Below are 26,100 nucleotides of genomic sequence, written 5' to 3'. Positions count from 1 at the left end.
CAGGAGGCACACCGTTCTCGATTTGCGATCCATCCGGGAGGGACTCGTATGTATCGAGACTTGAGGCGTTCCTATTGGTGGAACGGCATGAAGAAAGACATCGCGGATTTCGTAGCTAGATGTCTTGTCTGTCAGCAGGTGAAGGCTGAACACCAGAGACCTGCAGGATTACTTCAGCGGATTCCTATTCCTGAATGGAAGTGGGATCACATTACCATGGACTTTGTGGTAGGATTGCCGAGGATACGACGAGGCCATGACACGATTTGGGTAATCGTTGATCGATTAACCAAATCCGCGCATTTCTTAGCGATCCGGAGGACTGATCCCCTGGATCGATTAGCAGATCTGTATTGTCGGGAGATCATCAGACTACATGGTGTTCCGTTGAGTATCATTTCGGATAGAGATCCACGGTTTACGTCTCGTTTCTGGCAGAGTCTGCAGCAGGCCTTGGGCACACAGCTCCGACTTAGTACAGTTTTCCATCCCCAGACAGATGGACAGTCAGAGCGGACTATTCAGACTCTTGAGGACTTGCTGAGATCATGTGTTATGGATTTTGGAGGCAGTTGGGAGGACCATCTGCCGTTAGTAGAGTTTGCCTATAACAACAGCTTTCATTCGGCTATCCAGATGGCACCGTTTGAGGCGTTGTATGTGGTAGGACTTTTCGGACATCGATCGGATGTGGTTGGGGAGGCCCAGTTGTTGGGACCTCATAGAGCTCAACTTAAGGCAGAGTTGGTCCGTACTATTAGACGGAGAGTGTCAGAGGCACAGGACTGCCAGAAGAGTTATGCTGACCGGAGTGGGAGACTCTTAGAGTTCTCCATTTGTGACCATGTATTTCTGCGAGTTTCACCCACGAAAGGGGTGAAGAGATTTGATCTCAGATGCAAGCTAGCTCTGCGATATGTTGGACCTTTCCAGATCTTGGAGAGGACTGGAGCGGTAGCTTACTATCTGGCACTACCACTGTCCCTGTCAAGCGTGCATGACGTATTCCACGTATCTATGCTGAGGAGATACGTGCCTGACCTGACACATATGCTGATAGATATCTCAGTTCCCGTTCAGCCTGACGTCACTTATGAGGAGATTCCGGTACGGATTTTGGACCGGAAGGGGCGTCAGTTGCGGAACAAGACTATCCGACTGGTTAAAGTCGGATGACAGTATCATATAGACGAGGAGGCAACTTGGGAGCTCGAGGATATCATGCGAGCACGATACCCCATCTTTTCACTTGAGGTGTGTGATATAATTTACCGTTCAGCATTTATACTCTTTACCTGTTGTTAGTATTTGCTGATGGTAGATAACGAAATTTGGGGACCAAATTTTTATTAGTGGGGGAGAATGTAAAATACTGAAAATTAGCGAATAATGATAAGGGATTTTTCCGAAATTTTTAGAAATTTTTCGGAGCTCGTACGGACGAGTTCACGAGGATAAAAGCGGGACCCGGAAAAAAAACCTGTTTAGGCTACCCGATTTAAGCGAGGAAAAGATTTTATTTATATGTCTTATTCCTTTTTATTTCCTTTGTTTTTGTTTTTCGTTTTGTTGTCGCCGAAACCGAGCCAAAGCCGCACCCCTTCCTTCTTCTCCCCGACGCCGACGCGCGCTTCACCTTCTTTGCCCTAACCGGCGCCGACGCCGGCGGTTTCTTCCTCTCCACAGCCGAGTGATCTTGTGCCCTAGAGAGCAGCAGCGAGTCACCACCGCCGCACCTCCCCGTTGCACAATGCGAGCCGATCCAGCAACCAAATGCAGCAAACACAATCACAATAATACAAAATACATCAATGCATATGATGCTAATGATGCGTCCTGGTCACCCCTGACGCCAGTCAGTCCTCTCTCACACAAATGGCGAGACCGAGTGGGTAGGGCTATGACAACCGTGCACTCTGTCGTCACTGCTCCTGATGAGTGACCGAGTGGACGGGATGCTGTCGGAGTACTCCTGTCCTGTGACCCCAAATCATAAATGGGGGAGCTCAATGCTCTCATCTCCCGGTACACGATGACGGGGAGGAAATCTCTGCCGGCTACCACGCTGAGTCACCTGACCAACGGAGCCAAACAGAGTCCACCGTCTACCGGCTACTACGCTGCTACACTAAATGCCAGCGGAGCCAAACAGAGCGGAACTGTCTGCCGGCTACCACGCTGAGTCCTCAGACCAACGGAGCCAAACAGCAGAACCGCCACACACCTGTCTGATATACCACTAATCCATGAGTGGTGGTGTGTGCAGTACATGTAACTGGCGATGTGCTCAACCATAGTAGAGCCGACAATCGCGCAGCATGCAATCATGATGCATGACACTAAGCAGGGTCATAAACTGATCAACATAACCATATCCATATGTATAAAATGAGTACGGTAAAATCAATGGTCACATACCAAGATCTAGAGTACACAGGTCAGATAGAATATCAAAAACCTATGTCCTGAACATAATAAGTATGGAATATCCTGATCAGCATAGAAAAAATCCATATATACATAATATGGGTACCACAGTATCAGTAAGCCAAATCCACGGATCTAGGGTATACAAGTCCTCTAAGGTATAATAACCTAGACCCAAATCATATCCCTCTTCCATAGCATATGTACCAACAATATACACAGATCAAAGAATCAGGGTCTAAACACCCGAATCAGATATGATATACAAATAGAGGTATACAAATCTGATATGGCACAAAAACCTAAGTATCAGATAATCTAGATACACAGGCCAGAAACAACAATCCAAATCCTAGTCCTAACCTCAGTAAGCATGGTATGTCACTCTAGAAACTAAGATACTCATGGTAACAAGATAATCATGGCAACAAATCACGAGATATAAGCATGGATACATCACAAGTGACAAACCTAACATGCTACGGATATCAAACAGTGACATACCAAAGGCAAACATGTTCATTGTATGTAGTTATAAAATACTATGCATATCCAATGACAATATCATAAAAGATAAGTCAAGAGGTACCCGCCTTCATACGCATGTCGTATCAACCGTCCTCAATAAGTCCAAGAGGTCGCATCCAACTCAAATCCTTCACATCAATTTAATCCAAGAACACATAAACTAAGTCTATAATCCATTAGATTAGACTACACATTTATCAATGCTAACCACTCACCAGAATTGATGGCTCCACCAATGACGTATAGCTGGTATAACTCTCTGCCAGCGTAGATGAAATCACTGTCCCTCCCAAATCTGAGGACTCTACAGTTGCCTCGCGACCGAAACATCCTCCTGTCGATAACAGTGGTCAACACTAAGAGAAATTACTGCCCAACCAAACCATAAACTCTAAATTAGTAATCTCACACCCAATCATCACAATACTGAGATGAGATGCACAATCACAACTGAAATCCAGCAGTAAATAATCTCCCTTACCACTTCAACCACTGCTAGGGCACAAAGTATGGGAGATCGGGAGAGGGCTCGGCTGTGCCAGGAGGTGTCGGGCGGTGCTAAGCGGCTACGGCACAGGCGCTAGGGCACGACTGTTGTGCTCCAAAATCGCACTAGAAGAAGGAAATCAGTGCCGGCGCTAGAGCACAGGGGAGGCCGGCAGTGAGGATGGGGCGTCGCTGTGAGGATATGGCGTCGCTGGCGATCCGGTGGAGACAAATCTGAACTAGGTCTCCTCTCCTAAATTCGGTGGACAACCGTGGAAGAAAACAAGATCTGCGTCGGCGGTGCAGTGCTCAGCGAAGAAGAAAAGGCTGAAGAGAAGATGGCCGGTGGCTCGGTGCAGAGAGGAGAGGAAGAGGAGTGGCGTCGGGAAGATCACAGCGTCGGCAGGGAAGAAGAGGGGCGCGCGGCGTCGCATCGACCAGATGAGAGGAATCGGCTCTCGTCGCTGGCAGCAGAGGGTGCGGGCATGCGCACGCGGGAGAAGAGAAGAGGATCGGGGCTTGTACTCGGGGATGAGGAGGGACCTTGGCGGCGACGGCGTCGGTTTGGGGAAGAGCAGTTAGGGCATGGCGTCGGGGAAACTCGGGAGAGAAGAAAGCGCAAGGAGATGAAAAACGAAAAAGAATAAAAGAAAAAGAATAAAAGAAAAGGAAAAGAAAAATAAACTTTTCCTCACATAAATGCGTAGCCTAAACAGGCTTTTTCGGACCCCGTTTTTATCCCCGTTAACTCGTCCATACGAGCTCTGAAAAATTCCCGAAAAATTTCCAAAAAATTCCGGAAAATTCCCTTATCATTATTCGCCATTTTTCCGATATTTTACATTCTCCCCCACTAATAAAAATTTGGTCCCCAAATTTCGTTATCTACCATCAGCAAATACTAACAACAGGTAAAGAGTATAAATGCTGAACGGTAAATAATATCACACACCTCAAGTGAAAAGATGGGGTATCGTGCTCGCATAATATCCTCGAGCTCCCAAGTTGCCTCCTCGTCTATATGATGCTGTCATCCGACTTAAACCAGCCGAATAGTCTTGTTTCGCAACTGACGCTCCTTCCGGTCCAAAATCCGTACCTGAATCTCCTCATAAGTGACGTCATGAACGCCTACTCGGGACGGTGGTAGTATCAGCTGGTAAGCTACTGCTCCAAACCTCTCCAAGCTCTGGAAAGGTCCAATATATCGCACAGCTAGCTTACCTCTGAGGTCAAATCTCTTCACCTCTATCGTGGGTGCGACTCGCAGAAAAACATAGTCGCCTGCAGAGAACTCTAAGAGTCTCCGACTCCGGTCTACATAACCCTTCTAACAGTCCTACGCCTCTGACATTCTCCGTCTGATAGTACGGAACAACTCTATCTCAAGCTGAGTTCTATGAGATCCCAATAACTGGGCCTTCCCAACCTCATCCCTAAGGGTGGGTGTCCGGCAAGGCCTACCATACAACGCTTCAAACGGTGACATCTGAATAGCCAAATGCAAACCGTTGTTGTAGGCGAACTCTCTACCAATGGCAAATGGTCCTCCCAACTGCCTCCAAAATCCATTACACAAGACCTCAGCAAGTCCTCTTGAGTCTGAATGGTCCGCTGTGACTATCCATCTGTCTGAGGATGGAAAACCGTACTCAAACAGAGCTGCGTGCCCAAAGCCTGCTGCAGACTCTGTCAATGGTTGTATGATGGATTAGAATTTAGTTTGGCTAATGGTTGTATGATAGAAATGAGCTAAACTAGATATTATGTTTGATACCACAGGACTTTGACGCGAGACGAGCATCTCGATGTCGGATTTGGACCATTTTATCGGAGGCGGGTACTTTTGACTTATTGTCTTTGATATGCTTAGTAATTAAATTAACAAGATGCATTAATTGTGTTTCTTACTTGTTTCGGTTAATCACTGCCCAATACATGCTACCTGTTGATTGATTGTTTGTTTACATCTTGTATGGATACGTACCTGATTTCACATGCTCATGGGTAGTGATATAACCATATTTTACCATGTCAGGACCTAGGTTTGATACCTTATATGATCAGATACCTTGATATGATTCATTCGCTTTGGTGCACATTATGATATGTCCAGAGATTGGTTTAGTATATTGCCATGTTTAGTGACATGCACCATTCGCATGATTGCATGCTGAGTGATTGATTGCTCCTTTATTGTCGAGCACTTTGCCAGTTTCATCACTGTTCGGTGCTCCGTTGTGACGCTCATGGGTAGCGGGACACAGCGTGGTAGCACGTCAGTTTGGCTCTTCCGGTGCTCCGTTGGTCCGCTCATGGGTAGTGTGACGCAGCGTGTAGCACGTTAGAGATCCCTCCCCGTCACAGCGTACCGGGAGTTGAGAGCATTGCGCTCCCCCATTTATGATACCACTAAATTGTCACGCCCCAGAGGAGTCCCTGTCCGAGAAAATTTCGACAACATCTCCCCTGTACGGTGGACAATCTGAAACTTTTCTACATCTCACAAATACCTCGGCCACAGGCGGCTGGAATAATAACAACAAAATAAAGCATCACCACGCAGTTATAAATAATCTATTCAGCCTCTGGCTGTCACAACCACGCAGTTAAGAAAATTAAACAGTAAAAAAACTAATACTCTGACTCGAAATCCACCCTACTCCACTACACTCGTAAAGCTCAAATCCGACGAACTCACCTCTTCTGCCGTCCAGGCAGGCATGTAGTAGAATAAAACCAAATCCAAATCCATCGATGTAACAAAATCTATACCATGTCCATAAGTAAATAAATCCAGAACATAACATGTTCAAATAGTCTAGAACAGAAAAGGAAACCAAACGAAAAACCAATCACATCCTCGAGGTCTGCAGGGACCAGCAACTGGAACTCTCTCCTGACAGCATCAACCTGAAAATATCAACAATGGAGGCGGGGTGAGTCCAACACTCAGCAGGTACAATTGATATGCAAAGTAAAGAAATAACACCTAGCACTAATCATGCGTACAGTCTCCTGATAAAGATAAAGGTAACTACAAACCGAAGAAGACAGGAGAGAATCTGTACTAACCAGAACCCGGTAAAAGGACAAACAGTCCGAAAGGTATAGAACAGATGCATGTCAATCAAGGTATCCAAGCAATGCGCAGCATATAAGTGCAACAAACACAAACACAACAATAAATGCATCACGATATGACGCTAATGTCACGGTCACCCCGACGCCAGTCACCAACTCACAACAACAATGGGACCGAGTGGGTAGGGCTGTAACACCACTCCAGCTACTACTCCCACGAGTGATCGAGTGGACGGATGCTGTCGGAGTACACCTGCCCTCCTACCCCAAATCATAAATGGGGAGCGAACGCCTCATCTCCAGACACTATGACGGAGAGGAATTCTAACGCTACACGTCACACTACCCACGAAGGATCAACGGAGAACCTAAGAGTCAAACCGACGTTACTACCACCAGGTCCCGCTACCCACGAAGGCCACAACGGAGCACCGAAGCTGATGAAACTGGCAAAGTGCTCGACAATAAAGGAGCAATCAATCACTCAGCATGCAATCATGCGAATGATGCATGTCACTAAACATGGTAATATACTAAACCAAACTCTGGACATATCATAATGTGCACCAAAGCGAATGAATCATATCAAGGTATCTGATCATATAAGGTATCAAACCTAGGTCCTGACATGGTAAAATATGGTTATATCACTACCCATGAGCATGTGGAATCAGGTACATGTCCATACAAGATGTAAACAAACAATCAATCAACAGGTAGCATGTATTGGGCAGTGATTAACCGAAACAAGTAAGAAACACAATTAATGCATCTTGTTAATTTAATTACTAAGCATATCAAAGACAATAAGTCAAAAGTACCCGCCTCCGATAAAAGGTCCAATCGGTCCAAATACTGACGTCGAGAATACCAATACACAGATATTTTATTTAGCTAAAATTCAAATGAATGACTAAATAAAATTCTCAACACAATTTAGGGCAAAACCCTGAGTCATAATCATCAACCTACCTAATTTAACACATATAATTTAGTTACTCAACATATATTAAATAACTAAATCAAACTACTCACTCAATTAGGAAAACCCTAATTATTGATCAACCTTAACTGATAATCAATTAACTTATCCGCATCAAGACCTAAATCAATTATACGCGCAACAACGCATTACCTCAATCCACACTCACCCAAATTCGTATTCTTCGTCGCTAATTTGTCGATGGAACACCTGTTTCTGGAACCGTGGTCGTAACTAGAGTGAGCCACTGATCTACACATCAAACACCAAAATTTGTAGTCAATACATCGACCTCTATGAATTAAACCCTAACCTTACCTCCACAGTTCTAAACCAACACCTTACCCTAATGCCAAAGCCCTAGAATCCAGGGCAGCAACTCACGCCAATGTGAGGCTCGGCTAGGGCGAAGAAAGGGTCGGTTCGGCACTGGGGCAAAGTGTGCAGCGGCAGTGGCAAGGAGTGGCGTCGGGCTCGCTATAGCACAGCGACGGCACTAGGGCTCTGGCACAGAGAGTCGGCCACTGCTAGGGCTCGGATGCCGAAAGGAGAAGAGGAAGAGAGGTGCGGCGTCGGCACCTAGGGCACTCCTGAGGAGTCGCCACGACACCGCTGCTCGGAGACGGCGGCGTGGGATCACCCGTGAGGGCGGCTGTCGGCAGAGGAGAGGAGACGGCTTCTGTGGTCGGCGCCGGGTGGCTAGGGCAGGCGGTCGGGCGACGGTGCTAGGGCTGAGAACGCTGTCGTCGTGAGGGGCAGGGAATGAGGAAGAAGAGGAGAAGGAAGAGGAAACCGCCGAGTGGCCGGCGGTTAGTGCACGCCGGCGGTTAGGGCTTCGGTGCGAGAAGAATCGGCGTCGGGGCCGAGTGAGGCTCGGGAGAGAAGGAAATATAGGCACGGGAAAAAAATAAATGAAAAAGAAAAGGAAATAAGGAATTTATAAAAGAAACAATTCCTCGCTTAAACGGGGTAACCCAAACAGGCTTTTCTGGGCCCCGTTTTTATCCCCGTCAACTCGTCCGTACGAGCTCCGAAAAATTTGAAAAATGTCCAAAAATTCCGGAAAATTCCTTTATTAACATTCGTCATTTTTCCGGTATTTTACATTCTCCCCCACTAAAATTTGGTCCCCAAATTTCGAGATCTACCATCGCAAGTACTTATAACAGATAATATAGTATAAATGCTGAACGGTAAACTAAATCACATACCTCAAGTGAAAAGATGGGGATATCGAGCTCGGATTGTATCCTCGAGCTCCCAAGTAGCCTCCTCGTCTGAATGATGCTGTCATCCGACTTTAACCAGCTGGATAGTCTTGTTCCGCAACTGACGCTCTTTTCGGTCGAGAATCCGTACCGAAACCTCCTCATATGTAAAGTCAGGCTGAACTGGAACTGAAATATCTGTCAGCACATGCGTCGGGTCGGGCACGTATCTCCGCAGCATAGATACGTGGAATACATCGTGGACGCCTGCCAGCGACGGTGGTAGTGCCAACCGGTAAGATACCGCTCCGATCCTCTCCAAGATCTCAAAAGGGTCAATATACCACGGAGCTAACTTACCTCTGAGGCCAAATCTCTTCACCCCTTTCGTGGGTGAAACTCGCAGAAATACATGGTCGCCAACAGAGAACTCTAGTGGTCTGCGTCTCCGATCAACATAACTCTTCTGGTGGTCCTGCGCCTCTGACATCCTCCGTCTGATAGTACGGACCAACTCTGCATCCTGCTGAACTCTATGAGATCCCAACAACTGGGCCTCTCCAACCTCATCCCAGAGGACGGGTGTCCGACAAGGTCTACCATACAACGCCTCAAACGGTGCCATATGGATAGCTAAATGAAAGCTATTGTTGTAGGCAACTCTACCAACGGCAGATGGTCCTCCCAATCGCCTCCAAAATCCATAACACATGACCTCAGCAGATCCTCAAGAGTCTCAATAGTCCGCTCGATCGCCCATCCGTCTGGATGGAAAGTCAGATCGAAACGGAGTGCCCAAGGCCCGCCGCAGACCGCCGTAAACGAGACGTGAACCGTGGATCTCTATCCAAATGATACTCAATGGAACACCATGTAGTCTGATGATCTCCCGACAATACAGATCCGCCAATCGATCCAGGGGATCACCTCCGAATCGTTAAGAAATGCGCAGATTTGGTTAATCGATCAACGATTACCCAAATCGCGTCATGGCCTCGTCGTGTCCTCGCAACCCTACCACAAAGTCCATGGTAATGTGATCCCACTTCCACTCGTGAATAGGAATCCGTAAGTAACCCTGCAGGTCTCGGTGTTCACCCTCACTGTGACGACAAGACATCTAGCTACAAATCCGCGATGCCTTTCTTCATGCCGCTCCACCAATAGGAACGCCTCAAGTCTCGATACATGCGGATCCCGCTGGATGGATCGCAATCGAGAACGGTGTGCCTCCGTAATAGCTCCCTGAAGACCGATGAGACCGAGGTACGATAATTTGCCTTGAAGAATATAATACCCTCCTCGTCCTCGTAAACCCTGGTCACGCCTGAAGCTATCTCGATCGCTAATAAACCGCAAATGCCGATCACCGCTCAGGCCTTGATCCTCATCCTCGATCGACGATCGAGCAACCATGGTAACCGTAATACCGCCTCGCTTGGCCTCGCCTCAAGATCTAACTCGAAACTCAATCAAGTCCGTGGATCAAGTCCTGGCAAGCCAAAGTCCCTCCGGACTTCCTCGAGTGCATCTGCAACCACATTAGCTTTCCCGGTGATAACTAATGGTACAATCGTAGTCCTTCAGAACTCCATCCATCTCCTCCGTCAAGATTAAGCTCCTTCGAGTGAAAATATATTTGAGACTCTTATGATCGGTGAGAATCTCAAATGTGATACCATATAAATGATGACGCCAAAGCTTCAGAGCAAAGATGATGGCAGCTAACTCCAAGTCATGAACTGGTAGTTCTTCTCATGCTCCTTCACCGACGAGAAGCATAAGAGACTACTCGGCCGTGCTGCATCGTACAACGCCCAAACCGTGAAGAGACGCGTCGGTGTAAAGTACAAACCCATCCTCTCCAGAAGGTAGAACCAAAACTGGAGCCGACACTAATCTCCGCTTCAGCTCCTGGAAGCTGGTCTCGCAATCCTCGGACCATACGAACTTCACGCCTTTCCGGGTAAGACGTGTCAGCGGCATAGCAATACGCGAGAATCCCTCGACAAAACGCCGGTAATATCCCGCCAATCCCGTAAAATCATGGATCTCTCGAATCGACTTCGCCGCCCCAACCGTGATGACCTCGATCTTCGAGGATCAATCAAATACCCCGCTAGAAACCACGTGTCCGTAAACCCAATCGAGGATAGCCGAACGCACACTTGCCGAACTTCGCAGACAAATGTCGTCAAGAATCTCCAAGATCAGGCGAAGATGTCGATGCCCTCCTCCTCGAACGAGAGTAGACCAATATGTCATCAATGAAAACGATAACAAACCGATCCAGATACTCCGAAAAATGCGGTTCATCAAGTCCATAAACATCACCGGAGCATTGTAAGCCCAAATGACATTACCAAAACTCATAATGACCGATTCGTACTGAATGTCGCTCGATATCGTAATCTCGACTCTCAATCGATGATATCCGGATCGCAGATCAATCTTAGAATACACCGATGTACCTCGAGCCGATCAAACAAACTCGATCCGCCGTAATGGATATTTATTTCGATGGTAATCGATTCACCGTCGTAGTCAATACACAACCTCATAGTACCATCCTTTTTCTTGACAAACAATCGGAGAACCCCACGGTGAAACACTAGGGCGAATAAACTCGCCTAAAAGCTCCGGAGTTGAACCTTCACTGCTCAACTCTTTTGTGCCATACGATACGGAGCTGATGTCGGCGCTGTTCCCTAATCACCAATAGCGAACTCCACCGCCTTCGGGAGGCAAACCGTAGCTCCTCCGAAATACATCCGGTACTCCTGACTACAAGAACGCTTGAGAGTCATAACTACTACCGCCCTCGATCGATCAACGATAACAGAAACCATGACGGAGATGAGTCATACCGAATCGCCGAATAATCGAGATACCGCCGCCTAATGCCGTGAAACTCCACGAGGTTGGTTCGAGGTCGGAAGGTGACCACCCTCGTCGCAATCAACATGATATACTGACAACCAATCCATGCCAAGTATGACATCAAACTCGACCATCTCCAATACTAGAAGATCTACCATAAGTATCATGTTGCCAAAGTCTAACGGGCAACCTCGATCTCCTGGGTGACTTCTAAAGTATCACCGAACGGTAGCGAGACAACAATCGCCTAACAGTGGGTAATCTACCAATCTCCCGCATAAAGGTACGGGATATAAAAGAGTGCGAACTACCAGTATCAATCAAAATATCGCGAGAATGCATAAATAGAAATCGCATCATGAAAACGGATCCGGCCTACCGAGCATCCTCTCCGTAATCGCATGCACACACGGCCTCCGCGAGGAGGAGGTGGTAACATCGCGGCCGCCGGGCGTAAGCTCGCCATCGAGGCGCCGCTGACTATGTGCGATAAGACCGAGAGGATGGTGATCGATATCGCACTGGCCGACCGAGTCTGACATCGCCTCGAGTTTGATAATAAGATCTCGAGCAAAACTCGGGTGCTATGGCACAGAGTACTCTGCCCAAGCATGCCAAATGCCGCGAGGGAGCCTCCGCCGACGCCGTGAGGGTGTGAATCTCCGCCTCCTCGCCGAGACACCGATCGACTAGATCCCTCTCGCTCGACCTCCTCAAGCTGTGGTTGAGCCTTCAACAATCCGCTCAGGCCTGTGCGCTTGCAATAAAGCAAACCGACTGCTCCAGTGCAGGGTCAAGTGATGTGGTCTCGGAACCACATCGAAACATCAGATATCGCTGGTGGACTGCTTCCGATCTCGCCGAGGAGACCGAAACGCCCCGAGGAAGACTGCCCGACTTCGAGGCCTACGAAACCCTAGAAGAACTCGACCGATCGCTCGCGACTACTCGCCCCTGCCGCTCGAGTCTCGCTGGACCGCCTGGCGTCTCGACCCAGATGCTTTTTCCGTCCGGATATGCCGTCGCCGAGCTAACTCTATCATCAAAGCTCGATTCAATGCATCGAGTAAGATGTAATCCCTAATCCGGCAGTCGTATATGCAGATAACCATCCAATCCTCAGATAAACGTGATTATGACTCGCCCTCCGCAACTAACTCGACAAAACTGTACAACCGGAGGAATTCAAGATATACTTGGCCATCGAGCGATTATTCTGCCTCGACTATAAAACTCGCTTACGAGCCATCCGATAGATGGAAAGAAACGGCCTCAAAAGCCCTCTCAACTCGGTCCACGTGACGCCACCAATAATAGAACGAGTAACCCACTGCATTAGCTTCATCCGTGAATGATATGCACTGCTTTCTCCCACCGGAGCAAGCCATAGAAGAAAGTCTGCTCCATAGTCTCTATCCATGACAGAGCCATACTCGGATCGAGATCTCCGCGGAAAAGAGTGAAACGAGTCTTCATCGACTCGGCCAAAGGTCGGAATCCTAGCTCGGCAATGACAATATCGATGAGTCTGTGCCTGGATGGTCAGAAATAAACACTGAGCCGATACTACTGTGGTACCTGAATAAACGGAGGAGGAACTCCGGCTACCAGAGATATACCGGAGCATAAGCCGTCGTTGGTACCGCCTGGGAACAAAAGTGGTGGTAATCGAGGTACTGAGAAAAGGTACCAGATATGGTGCACCGCCGCCATCATCGGGGTACAAAGCACCGTATCGTACATCGTAGGTCCGTGGCGTGGCATCAATACGTCGAGGGTCGCTACTGAGCAGTATGTCGGTACACCAATGGTACTCGATGGTACTGTAAACAGTGGTAGGCGTGGATACCGCTTGTGGCCAAAATAGGTATCTCTACAGGAGCTATCGGGATTTGAGAGCCCGATGCTCCCGCCGCATCCTGAGTCTGTCCCTGACTGACAGGCTCATCAACAGTGGGCATCTCTGGCATATCCAGAGATCCCGTGGTCCTCGCACGTGGTCGTCCAGCACCACGTCTCGCAGCAATACGAGTAGATCGTCTCATATCTGTTAAATTAAATTACAGATATCAATACCAATATAACAAACATAAAATAACAACATACCTATTTACTGTCTGGAGATGTTCCGTCGCTGTCCAGTCCCCAATTTAACCTCAAAATTCCGAACGTACATATCGCCGGAAATCCAAATAAATCCGAAACGGAAATCCGAAACATCACCATATCGAAAATCCGATAATGCCCAGTTTGACTCGCAAACCTGGCTAACCCAAATATCCAGAATACCAACAACCGGTATCCGATAAATCTCCAGAACACCAAAAGCAGGTATCATAACCCGCTCTGATACCAAATAAATTGGTATCAGATAAATTCCGAAAATCCAAAATACGAAACAAAAGATCGTAAATTTTTCGTACAAGAAATTTCGGCAATCGAAAATTTTTCAGTAATTTTTCGGAGCTCGTATGGACGAGTTTACGGGGACAGAAACGGGGCCCGGGGAAAACCTGTTTAGGTTACCCAATTTAAGCAAGGAAAAGTTTCATTTTTTCCTTTTTGTTTTCTCTTTTCTTTATTTTCTTTTTCTCCTCTTCTGTCGTCGTGCCCCAAACTTCCCCGCGTGCCATTTCTCTTCTCCTCCGCCGAACTCATCCCGTGCCCTAACTATCCTAGCGCCGGCGGTTTCCTTCACCTCTATCCTTGCCCAAGTGCCGGCGAGCACGAGCCACCGCCGCTCCCTCATCCTTAGCTGCTGCCCCTCCAACGACGGACCTCACCAGCCCGAGTTTGCCATGGCTCATCTTCCTCCTCTGCCAGCACCAACCACTTCCCGAGTCCAACGCCGACCTTCTTCTCTACCCTAGCGTCGACGGCCCACTCCCGACGCCACAGTCATCGCAGCCGACGCCGGCTGTCCGAGCCCTGTCGCTGACATTGCCGGCTAGCGAGTGAGACACCACTCCTTCCTCCACTCTATTGTTGCGAAAGCAACTGCTGTTGGGTGTTGTCGTCGCTGGTAGGGAGGAGTCACTGGATGGAATTAGGGCAAACTCTCCCTCTCACTCACGGATTTGAAGAGGGTAAAGGTGGTTGCCATCAGGGAGGTACATCAATTTCCCCTCTCCAATGGATTCATGTTTCATTTCCTCACTGGCGTAGACCTGTTATTGATTCTTCGATCTCCTCCTCAATCTTTTCGGTGTAGTGTTGATCTGGGCGTTTTTGGTTGGGAGGCAGTAGGTGAGATTGGTTCTCCTTCGCTGGGTATGTGATCAACACTGACGATTGAAAAGGTAAGATGAATAGATTTGGTTGGAATTAGGCTATGGTTGGACTAGTGATTTTCATTCCTTGATATGATCCGTGATCTCCATTCGTGATCTTATGGTTGATTTTTGACCAGAAGGGGAGAATCCAGCAAGGTGGTTTTCGCGCTGAGGTGTTCTTGTCCAGCATACAGTTGCAGCTCTTCAATTGTGGATCAACCACAATTCATCTGTTGAGGTGAGTTTTGTACTGAGGATTAGGGTTTCAGCAAATCTGTTGCTGTATGATTGTAGTTTAGTTACAGATTTAGATTCATTGGTAATCATTTACTTGAGGAATTGTTAAGGTGGATTATATTAATAGAAAATGATTATCAAGTGTTGGGTGGATTTTTGGAAGAAAATGATGAGATTGTTAGATTGGATTTATTGAGGTTTTGGCTTGCATTATCTGATCTACGATAAACCTAAGTGATTGATTGTATATTTATTTCAGGTTCTGATTTGAGACTAGAGCTCTGGTTAGAGGACACACGATCTACATTTGAGGCGGGTACCTCTTGACTTATCTTTTATGATGTTGTCTTTGGATATGCATAGTATTTTATAACTACAAGCAATGAACATGTTTGTCTTTGGTATGTCACTGTTTGATATCCATAGCATGTTAGGTTTATCGCCTGTGACGTATCCGTGCTTATATCATGTGATTTATTGCCATGAGTACTGTATTACCATGAGTATCTTAGTTTCTAAAATAAGTGACATACCATGTTTTACTGAGGTTAGGACTAGGTTCTGGACTTTTGGTTTCAGTCATATGTATCGAGATTATCTGATACTTAGGTTTTATGTCATTACTGGCTTGTGTACCTCTATTTGTATATCATATATGATACGTGTACCTAGACCTTGATTCTTGATATGTGCATATTGTTGGTACATATGTTATGGAAGGAGATATGTTTAGGATCTAGGTTGCTATACCATAGAGGACCTGTATGCCCTAGATCCGTGGATTTATGGATTTTTCTATGCTGATCAGGATGTTCCATACTTATTATGTTCAGGACATAGGTTTTTGATATTCTATCTGACCTGTGTATTCTAGATTTTGGTATGTGACCATCGCTTTTACAGTACCCATTTTGTATATATGGATATGGTTATGTTGATCAGTTTTTGTTATGCATAGTGACATGCATCATGATTACATGCTGTGCGATTGTCGGCTCCACTATGGTTGAGCCCATCGCCAGTTACATGTACTGCCCCACTCATGGTTTAGTGGTATATCAGTGTGTGGCGGTTCATTGCTTGGCCCGCTGGTCCGAGGACTCGTGGTAGCCGCGCACCCGCCTCGCTCACCGGCATTTAGTGTAGCAACAGTAGTAGCCTGCAGACGGACTCGCTTGGCCCGCTGGTCGATGACCGCGGTAGCCGACAGAGATACCTCCCCATCAGGTACCGGGAGTCGAGAGCATCGAGCTCCCCATTTATGATTTGGGGTCACAGATGAGTACTCGACAAGATCCCGCCCACTCGGCCACCATCGTGAGCAGTGACGACAGAGTGCACGGTTGTCATAGCCCTACCCACTCGGTCTCGCCATTTGTGTGTGAGAGGACTGACTGACGTCAGGGGTGACCAGGACGCATCATTAGCATCATATGCATTGATGTATTTATATTGTCTTGTATTGAGTTTGATATTATTGTGTCAAGCCGAGCCGGCTCGCAGTTAGTTGATTTATGTTTTGTGACTGTTGGTTGTGATTTCCGCTGCGTTGATTTTTAGTACAGCCGTGTGGGCTGATTTATATATCTATATAACTGCGTGGTTGTGTTTATTTCTGTTCCAGCCGTATGTGGCTGATGTATATTGTATGTATGTATGCCTCAGATTGTCACCCGTACAGGGGAGATGCTGCCGAAATTTTTCGGTACGGTCTCTTCTGGGGGCGTGACAATTTATTGGTATCAGAGCTATCCTACTGCAGGTGAGATTGTTGGTGCGGTTAGCACTAACCGATTTAACCCAGGTTTTGATGAATGACAAATCAGGTTAAGTTAGTATGTTTGTAAAATACCGGAAAAATGGCGAATAATGATAAGGGAATTTTCTAAAAATTCTAGAAAATTCCCTTATCATTATTCGCCATTTTTCCGGTATTTTACATTCTCCCCCACTAATAAAAATTTGGTCCCCAAATTTCGTTATCTACCATCAGCAAATACCAACAACAGGTAACAAGTATAAATGCTGAACGGTAAATAAAATCACATATCTCAAATGAAAAATGGGGTATCGAGCTCGGATAGTATCCTCGAGCTCCCAAGTAACCTCCTCGTCCAAATGATACTGTCATCCGACTTTAACCAGTCGGATAGTCTTGTTCCGCAACTGACGCTCTTCCCGGTCTAGAATCCGTACCGGAACCTCCTCGTAGGTGACGTCAGGCTGAATAGGAACTGAGATATCTGCCAACAAATCTGTCGAGTCAGATATATACCACACATGGAACACATCGTGAACACCTGACAGGAACGATGGTAGTATCAGACAATAAGCTACCCCTCCAATCCTCTCCAAGATCTGGAAAGGTCCAATGTATCGCGGAGCTAGCTTACCTCGGGCCAAATCTCTTCACCCCTTTCGACGGTGAGACACGCAAAAATACATGGTCGCAAATAAAGAACTCTAAGGGTTTCCGACTCTGGTCAGCATAATTCTTTTGGCAGTCATACGCCTCTGACATCCTCCGTCTGATAATACGGACTAACTCTACCTCATGCTGAGCTCTATGAGGTCCCAACAACTGGGTCTCCCCAACCTCATCCCAGAGGGTGGGTGTCCGACAAGGTCTACCATACAACGCCTCAAACGCTGTTGTTGTAGGCGAACTCTACCAATGGCAGATGGTCCTTCCAACTACCTCCAAAATCCAATACACACAAACTCAGCAAATCCTCTAGAGTCTGAAAGGTCCGCTCTGACTGTCCATCTGTCTGCGAATGGAAAACTGTACTGTAACAGAGCTCAGTGCCTAAAGGCTGCTGTAGACTCTGCCAGAAACGAGACGTGAATCGGGGTCTCTATCCGAAATAATAATCAACGGAACACCACGTGATTCTTGTATGATAGCTCCGATTGTTCCTTTCCTTTTTCCCGATAAATTGGGACAGATTTGAGAAGTCTTTGAACCCGATTTGCCTTCCTTGCACTACTCCTACTAGATGTTTTTGGTTGAGAATAGTTTAGATTTGTTTCTTTAATGTGATCTGCTAGATGTTTTTTCCTTCTAGATTATTTTACATAGTTTAAGGTTTGGAATTGCTCCATGGTGGTTGAAAGAACTAACGTATGCATTAGGAACTCAAAAGGCAAATAAGTAATAGGAAGAGAAGCTAGCATGTCTCTTATCTGAAGTTTCATCTGTAGGTCCTTGTATGATTACCTTAATATAGTGTGTATCCAGTTTATCATGAATGTCCACTTGGTTGCATAACAAACAGCTGTAAGCAAGACTATCTGGATTCACTACATCAACATGGCTGACTCCCGATCCATGTTTATATTTTCTTTTCCATATTTGGACTTATATAAACAAAACATTGGACCCAGGATTTATGTTGATGTAAATAACCGAGGATTTATGTTGATCATATAGAATCAGATCATTTACCACTCACCAACATGTTTGTTTTATTTAATATGAAATAAATGATTATTGATCTGATTTTATATTTGCTGCCTTTAGTTTATATAAGAAAGATAAGCAGACTCCCAATCCAAGACACCCAAGTTTGTTACTTAAAATGCCTTAGAGTATCTTGGCAGCTATGGTTGATTCCAGTGATAGGAATAGTGGACAAGTTTTATATAATCACAGTATTAATGTAAGTGTTGGAACAACTATTTTAACGCAGGCTGTACTGGATGTTAAGTGTCTACTTAAAATCTCAATATATGATTCAGATATTAAAGGTCTAAGAGTCCCTGCATTAGAGCTGCTAGGTAAAAGATTATATGATCTATTTCAATGGAGTTTCGCTACATATAATCAGATGACTGTAAGATATATCATGTTGATGATCAAACAGAAAGTTTAGAAGGCAGTCGTTGATACTAGATGAGTGGGAGAACTGAAATGATTGAAATTAATTTGGAAGTTTTAATGAAGTTTAGATCTCCTTGTAGCACAGAATTTTAGTGCAGTTTAGATCTCATTGTAGTACAGATGGTATCAGAGCGACCTTGCGACCGTGAGTGCGCCTGTGGCAGGAGTACCCAGGGCACCACCTAGCGAGGGAGATTCTGGGATTTGTTTGTGATGTGATTCGTGGTTACACAACGAGGACGTTGTGTCTTTAGGTGGGGGTGATTGTAATACCCCGGTTATGAGATTCTAGTTAAGTATGGCTTAAAAGGTTAGATGGTACTATCCATATCACCAAGGTGCACCTTCCTTTTCGGAAGCCCAAACTCAAAGAACTCCAAAGTTAAGCGTGCTTGGCTTGGAGAAATCTGAGGATGGGTGACCTCCTGGGAAGTTTTCCAGGGTGCGTGCGAGTGAGGACAAAGCACGCTGAAAGGACCTCCGGTGGTCTGTGGAGCTAGTCGTCAACCCGATGGGCAATTTAGGTAATGTTCCCGGTTCGGTTCGGGTGGTGTCCGCCCGGGCCGGGGCATTACAACTTTCCTATGAAAAAATTTAATTTAATTTAATATTATACTTATCTTAGTAAAAAAAACTTAAGAAAAGTATATTTTTTAACATTGTCGGTCTAAAATATTTATAGAAGCTTCTTTGATCATAGTGTTGTCAATTCTAAGATGTGGGACTAAAGAAAAATATATTTTTTTATATAAAAAACCAGAGAAAATTAATGATGAGAAAAATTCATAATAATATGTCACAGCTGAGTCTCGAACTCTAGATCACTGATTGTTTCGCTTGTGGAATTACTAATAAACCTTGGAATTATTTTTAGTGTGAATAGAAAAAAGGATATTAACGTAAATTCATTTTAGGCTTCACCAAAGTTAGTTAGTAAAGGGGGGAGATTTTTAATAAAATAGTAAGATATAAGGTAGTAGTATCAACTAGGAAAGGGGATGCGCAAGAGATTCAACTTCACTATGTTTTCATCTCATTACTTTCTTTCCACCTCGGAAAGGGTATGCGCAAGAGATTCAACTTCACTAAGTTTTCATCTCATTACTTTCTTTCCACCTCGTATTTCTCTACGACTAACTTGAGCGTCGGACCTTACCCCCTTCTAATCTTTTGTTAATCTCTTTGAGCCAGTAATCTTGACCCACCAAAAGCCGATTCATTAAAAGCTGTCCAGAGAAGAGAAAGGAACGATCTAACAGGAGTTGCCCCATTCCTAGATCAGTACTCTAATAACTTAAGGATCTAGCTCCATACCTTCATGTAGCGAATCCCTAGTCATGAAGAGACTCGAGAGTTTGAGTGGGTGCTCAAGAATTATGCTCCAAAGTTCACCTTCACCATCCCAAAATCTTACTCGATAGGCAAACATCGTTTTCCTCCGGAGATTAATCCCTTGCCGCAAAGCTGATGCACTTTATAGTTGTAGCCGAATACAAATGAAAAAGTAGCATTGCCATCAAAACCACTGATAAAGTGAAGAAAACATTAGTTATTCAGTTTGTGGAATAAACACTATCTTTAACAGCGAAAAAGGGTTCTTTAAAGCTAGCAAGATCAGTATGCTGATATAAATACCCAACTGCTTGTGCACCATCGATCATTACCATTAAGAACTTGATATTGATCGGTGTATTGGAGCTTCTACTTGCAAAATCGTCTACGCGGTAATGGTTCCAGCTTCTGGGTTCATCTGATGTTTGCTCTGGGCTATAAACATGATAGCTGAAATTCAAATTCCCCATGTAGCTCTCGTCGTCCATGTGAAACCTACCGGCCAAGTAAAACAATGGCCTCAATTTTCTTCTACACCATTTCCGACTGTACTAATGTGTTTTTCAGTTACATCAGTAAACAAGCAAAACATGGTTCTGTAGTGGTTCTTTAGAGTACTTTTACTAAAATGAAAAACCAAACCTATCCATACGCGAAAATAAGGACAGTTTATCAGTTTAGTACACAAATTATCAGTTTTGATTTTGTTTCAGTTTGATCCTATACAAAAATTTGCTCCAATAGCTTAAAATTTTGAAGATTCCTGTTTGGTTTCAAACAGAACCAAAAAAGTTCCAAACTGAAATATTTTCTTTTGGTTTCGAATGACAGATCAACCTATAGATATCATCAAAGGACACACAAAAGCATCATACCAATTCCAACTGTCTAACACTTTATAATCATAAAAGTCTTCATATAGTTGAAATAATATTTTAAAAACACGTGGACGAACGAAGAGAAAGCGAGCATATATCGAAAACAATAAAATTATAAATAAGTCAGTCAGTATTGGTATCGAACTTTACAAATGAAATCATGAGCAAAACTCCGATAATATTTCAAGTTGAAGTACAAGTGTATGCTCCAAGAAGTACAACAAAGAAAGACTTAAGCTGTGTTTACTTGGAATTAGAAAGGAAAAGAAATAAATCATCTAAGCAAACAAGCAAAATGGAAAAGAGTGAAAACATTGCTCCTCCTACTTTCTCTCCTCTAAGAAAACACAATATTTAAATAGTGTTGACAATACTTGAAATAAGAACATGAGATAGCACAACAAATTTACAAATTAAAGGAAAGGAAGCAAGTGAGACATTTACTTAGAATTAGGAGTACAGATAAATTTCCACTGTCTCCTATAATTGGTTCCTGTTATCAACAATGCTTTGGAAGAAATTGACATACAAATCAAGCATCTGTTTGTACTAATGCATACCAGATAAACGTTGAGAGTCATGGAATCGATAAATTTTAAAGTTTTTGCTTCATATTCTACTTCAAAAAACACTCCTTGCCCATGAACAAAAGAGCAGAACAAAATCCCGTCTTTTGATTTTTTTTTTCTTTCCCTTTCAAACTAGGATTTAAAGGAAAATAGGATCAAAAATGGGGAAAGAAAGAGATGAAATTCTCGTACCAGGTTCGATCCATTGAAAGCATGGGGACGAGGAAGCAGAGCGAAGATCTCCATCATGAAAAGCTTCATTCCTCGAGAATTCTGTTCCCCCACCGCCTTCCCCAGCAAGTATCCGCGGAAGGTGCAGCAGATCCTCGCCAGCCAGCAGATTCGCGCCGCCCATGCTCTCCCTAGAAACCTCGGCCCCCATCGGGGAAAATGAAAGCAACCCTAACCCTAGCCGGGCATCCGAATCCTCCGGAGCGGCGGCTAAAGGAGCGACCTTTAGAGGCCTAACTGTGCCGGGAAGGGTAGAGGGTGAGGATTTGAGAGGAGAGGAGGAGGGCGACGCCAGGAGGCTCGGCGAAGTCGCCGGCTTCTCCCGCCTGATTCGTCGAAGTGAACGGCATCGAGTGAATTATTTTATTTTATTTTAAAATTAGCTATTTATTATTTTAAAAGGATAATTATGTCTATTGAAATTCATTTGCTTGAAATTAAGCAAAAAAAAAAAAAACACTTTTTAAAAATAAAATAACTCCAAATAATTACCAACCGCACTTTACTTTAGTTTTTTTTAAAATTAGCATGTCAGTCGATTTATCAATTTTGATTAATTTTAATTTATCGTATTTTGTATAGAATCGATTAATCGATCCATATTCTTATCAATTCTATCGATTTCGGTTGAACTAATTGAGTCGGTTAACTGGTTCCAATCGAGAATCCCATAAATTATGTGATTCCATTGTTAAAAAAAAAAATATTATATCATGATGTTTCTATATAGGTGGGTCAAAGGGATGACACATTATATCTCTTTCATTTATATGCTCATGATGTCACCTTATGTGGTTTGCTATTGCGACAAATGTATACAAGTGTTGCAGTCTAACAGTTTATGAAAAATAATACATAGCTTTTCAATGGTAACTTTTTATTTTTCTTTCTTGATATACAATTGCACTGCTTATAATGAAGATGGTTACACATTTTTTTAGTTAATTCGTTCACTATCTTCATTTCAAAATATCATGTAGTTCTTTATACAACAATCAATTTTTTTATAGACAAATCTAAACTCCTAATCAATTTCTTAGTATTATAAAACTTATCAATCATTGTGTTATCAGCAGGATATAACTCTGACATAAATTGATAAATATCATCATAATGTTGTTCTGAGAACTGATAGCCTATTTGATGTTCAATAGTCTTACTGTAACTGATAATTATGAATAACCAGAAGGAATGTTTTCTCTCATTTATCTTTCACTAGACATAATATATCATATAGTTTTTGAAATTCAAACATTGGTATTTCATCTATATTCGAATGATCAATAATATTTATAGTGTTATAAACCATTGATTGCTTTGCATTATCATTAACTAATGATTACGATCCCACGAAAATATAAGGCAAGATGATGAAGCAATAAAAAATCCAATAGACAAACATATAAGGTTTTCTATGACAATACCAATTGTAATAATTTAAAACAGATCCATTTCTACTTAGATGTACTTTCACGTTTTCTCATCGTGGAAAGATTTATTTCTATATTTGTAATTATTACATGGACAATGTAACTCTTTGTCAACTATACACTTAAGATGATATTTAGCAATGTTCACAAATGTTTTAACTCGTTAAAAATTTTTTTTGTTGATAAATCTATTTTCTAACCTATTATACATCCAAAATTTATTCATATACATTGTAATCTAATAAAAACTAAATTTACATCATTATTAAACATGTAAAACTAAGCATGCATATAGTTTAAACTTAATAAAGATTAAATCATTAAAATCTAATAGCTAAATAATAACTTAAACTAAATTGAGCCTAAGAGTCCTAGTACTAAGAGAGAAGATAGCGAACATGATGGAGATAAGAGCTCAACTGATGCAATATGCCTGAATATAACAAAGAGTTATAAAAAGCTAGTTAAAATCAATCACATTATATAATGACTTAAATACAACAACACTAGAGAAAGACAAATGACCTTAGCATAGTAATCCTTTACCTTACAATCGGCCAATGCTCAACTCCTCCGATGTAGGATCTGAACGAATCACCTACAAGGTCATGCTGACCTAGCCTTTGCATTCAAAGAACCAATAAATTTAACAAGTGTACATGTCTAGTGTACATTCAATAAAGGATAATAAGTAGTTTAATATATATAGTGTCGATGACAGAACACGATCATCATGCACGACCAGTGCATGATAGACACACGTGGCCAAGGCATGGTCGGCTAAGGCATAGTTTGCTAGGGCATGCTCGGGCAGGGGCACGACCGACCAAGGTACGTTCGATCAGGGCATGCCCAACTAGGCCATGCCCGGCCAGGCCACGACCTCATTGTGAGGACATCGGCAAGCCGTGAGGCCGCCAACAACCTACGATCTGATTGTGAGGTCGCGCCCAACCTAATTAGGAGGAGAGGGGGCGGGGGTGGTGGGGGAGGGGGAGTCGTGCAAGCAGCCGAAGTCACCGAAGAGGGAAGACAGGAGAGAAACCATTGAAAAATTGATAGAGGAAACCCTAAACCTTGCCCGATCTCATAATCTTGTTGGATCGCGACGGTCGGTTAGAAGGGGGGTTGAATAGCCTGCCAAAATAAAATAAACTCTTCTCGAACTTTTAAACTAACACTTGTAAAATTAGCTAAACAGAAAGTAAATCAGAAAAGACGAGGCACCGGATTTGACTTGGTTACAACCGGGGAGGTTGTTAATCCAAGGAAAATGATCGCCCTAAAAACTTCTTTAGGCGGAGAAACCTCGTACAACGATGAAGCGCACAAAAAGAAGCTAAACTATAGACGAAGTACACAAGTGTTGAAAGAATTGCTTGAGTTCTGATTGATGAAAAGTTTCTGGACCAAGGCTATATTTATAGCCTTGATTGGGGCACCCCGAAGGGGTTCGGACGCCGGGAGGATAAAATTTTATCCTCCAACGTTCAGATCGTGATTGACGCGATCTGGTAAAAAAATCAACTCCGGACGACAGCTCCGGGCACCCTAGCTAGGGAAAGTCAATCCCGTTGACTTTTTTCCACCAGGATCTTCTGCTCCGGCTCCGTTCGCCTCAGACCGAGTCTTCCGCTCGCTTGGGTGATCTCTGCCATCCAGAATAGGGCTCACCCGAACACAACTTCCGGTCTTCTCGAGCAGGCTTCCGCTCCGGCTTCTCGTCCCTCAAAATCACCGCATGCTTCCTTCTCATCCGCTAGCGTACTCATTCGCAATCTTCGTCCCTCGGTCGCACCCCGTGCTGACCTTCTCACTAGTTGTGTCTCTTGCTCCTCGAGCAGTCTTCCACTCCGGCTTCTCGTCCCTCTGAACCCCCGCACGCTTCCTTCTCGTCCGCCGGTGTACTCTTCCGTAGCGCCTCGTCCCTCGGACGCACCGCGTGCCTTCCTTCTCGCTAGCTGCGTCTTCCGCTCGACTACCTGTGCTCCTAAGCTCCTGTACACTTAAACATAAGGTTAAAAACACACAGGACCTAACTTAACTTGTTGATCACACCAAAACAACCTCGGGGTTCTAACAATCTCCCTCTTTTTGATGTGAGCAACCGAAGTTAAGTTAGGGTAAAAATAGACATAAAAATACAAAATTAACTAATTTTGCAATTAAGTGTAAAAAGATAAAAAATTTGTCTACTCCCCCTAGACTTATACTTTTCCTTCTCCCCCTTTGATCACATAAAAAAAATGGGGTTATGAAAAAATCTAAGGGTTAAAATTTTTTTCTAACTTTCTTAAAAAATTCTAAGTTGAATAATCTCTAAGTTAGAGAATTTGCAATAATTTTTAGCAAAAATATTCTAAGTTAAAAAAAATTTAAGTAAAAATTTTTAAGTAAGAAAATTTTCTAAAAAAAATTCTAAGTAAAACTTTAAGTAAGAGAAAAAAATTTTGACAAGAAATTTTGCAAAAAATTTTGACAAGAAATTTTGCAAAAAATTTTTTAAGTAAAGATTTTAAGGAGAAATTTCAGAAAATCTTTTATTAAAAAGTTTTATGCAAAAAAAATTCTAAGTAAAAAATTTGAAAATTTTAAAAAACTTTTTAAAGCATTATTAAATTTACACCTTAATGCTTTTATCAGAAAGTTAATTAAACATTTTATTTCAATATT

The 26,100-nt window shown here is 43.8% G+C and overlaps 2 long non-coding RNA genes across 4 annotated transcripts; both read right to left on the bottom strand.

The window, feature by feature from the left end:
* Positions 1–2,953: 2,953 nt before the first annotated feature.
* LOC122035094 lies at positions 2,954–3,881 on the bottom strand. The gene is made up of 3 exons (XR_006126894.1): positions 3,437–3,881; positions 3,171–3,289; positions 2,954–3,083 (listed from the first exon to the last, which is right to left on the bottom strand). It is a non-coding gene; the product is annotated as an uncharacterized LOC122035094 (long non-coding RNA).
* A 9,699-nt stretch (positions 3,882–13,580) lies between these two features.
* Positions 13,581–22,346, bottom strand: LOC122033461. 3 transcript variants are annotated; one of them, XR_006126558.1, is made up of 4 exons: positions 21,959–22,346; positions 20,652–20,814; positions 20,302–20,512; positions 13,581–13,642 (listed from the first exon to the last, which is right to left on the bottom strand). It is a non-coding gene; the product is annotated as an uncharacterized LOC122033461 (long non-coding RNA). The 3 variants fall into 3 exon arrangements; XR_006126557.1 differs by lacking the exon at positions 13,581–13,642 and adding an exon at positions 19,879–20,213; XR_006126556.1 differs by lacking the exon at positions 13,581–13,642 and having other exon boundaries at positions 19,876–20,512.
* Positions 22,347–26,100: the final 3,754 nt, after the last annotated feature.

Source organism: Zingiber officinale, chromosome 11B (assembly GCF_018446385.1).
Source record: "Zingiber officinale cultivar Zhangliang chromosome 11B, Zo_v1.1, whole genome shotgun sequence".
Lineage (NCBI taxonomy): Eukaryota > Viridiplantae > Streptophyta > Magnoliopsida > Zingiberales > Zingiberaceae > Zingiber > Zingiber officinale.
The sequence above is the reverse complement of the archived record's forward strand: the minus strand, read 5'-3'. Positions and strand labels throughout refer to the sequence as shown.